The following is a 1,260-nucleotide window of genomic DNA, read 5'->3' on the forward strand; positions in this document are numbered from 1 at the left end:
TATATATATATATATATACACCTTGCTACATGTACTGCGTTAGGCTAACCGAGACTTGTCCTTTGCACTTATATTTTGTTGCTCTTTTGTTAGTTTTGACTGCTTTTATTGTCCTCATTTGTAAGTCGCTTTTGATAAAAGCGTCTGCTAAATGACTAAATGTAAATGTAAATGTCTCCAGAATCACACCAAGATTCCTGACATTTTAGTTGTTAGACCCCTAGAGTCAAGGTATGCATTCACCTTGAGAAATTCATCTTTGTTTCCAAATGCAATGACTTCAGTTTTTTCCTTGTTTAACTGAAGAAAGGTCTGGCACATTCAACTGTTAATTTCATCAATGCATTGGGAGAGGGAGTAAATGGGGCTGTAGTCATTTGGAGATAAGGCTAGGCAAATCTGAGTATCATCAGCATAGCTGTGATAGGCAATTTGGTTCTTTCTCATTATTTGACTTAGTGGGAGCATATACAGTCATAACTCCTTCAAAAACAGCTAAAAACCTTGGAGTTGTGATGATGATAAGCTGAATTTCTCAGACCACATTGCTAAAACTGACCGTTCCTGCAGATTTGCTTTATACAACATTAGGAAGATCAGGCCCTTTCTTTCAGAACATGCAACACAACTCCTTGTTCAAGCTCTTGTTCTATCCAGGCTGGACTATTGCAATGCTCTCTTGGCAGGTCTTCCAGCCACTTCTATCAAACCTCTACAATTAATCCAAAATGCCGCTGCAAGATTAATCTTTAATGAGCCGAAAAGAACACATGTCACACCACTGTTCATCAATTTGCACTGGCTACCAGTAGCTGCTCTCATTAAATTCAAGGCATTAATGTTTGCCTACAAACCCGCCACTGGCTCTGCACCCCTTTACCTAAATTCATTACTTCAGAGTCCACTTAGACTTATGCTCTCCTATACTCACATAATAACCTCTCCCTTCTAAGTATGACCTGAACCATTTAATTACCATGCCAGAAAGCCCGACCAAGTTTTCCAGTCTCTCTAGTAGTATGTTATGATCGACAGTATCAAACGCAGCACTGAGATCTAGTAGTACCAGCACTGATATTTTGCCAGATTCAGAATTTAAGCGAATATCATTTATTATCTTAATGAGTGCTGTCTCTGTGCTGTGATGCGTTCGGAAACCAGAATGAAAACTGTCCAGGTATCCATTTGAGTTTAAGTATTTGTTCAGGTGATTAAAGACAACCTTTTCAATAATCTTGCCTATAAAGGAAGATTTGATAT

The sequence above is a fragment of the Sinocyclocheilus grahami genome, unplaced genomic scaffold, assembly GCF_001515645.1.
Source record: "Sinocyclocheilus grahami isolate Dianchi unplaced genomic scaffold, SAMN03320097.WGS_v1.1 scaffold941.1, whole genome shotgun sequence".
NCBI classification, from domain to species: domain Eukaryota; kingdom Metazoa; phylum Chordata; class Actinopteri; order Cypriniformes; family Cyprinidae; genus Sinocyclocheilus; species Sinocyclocheilus grahami.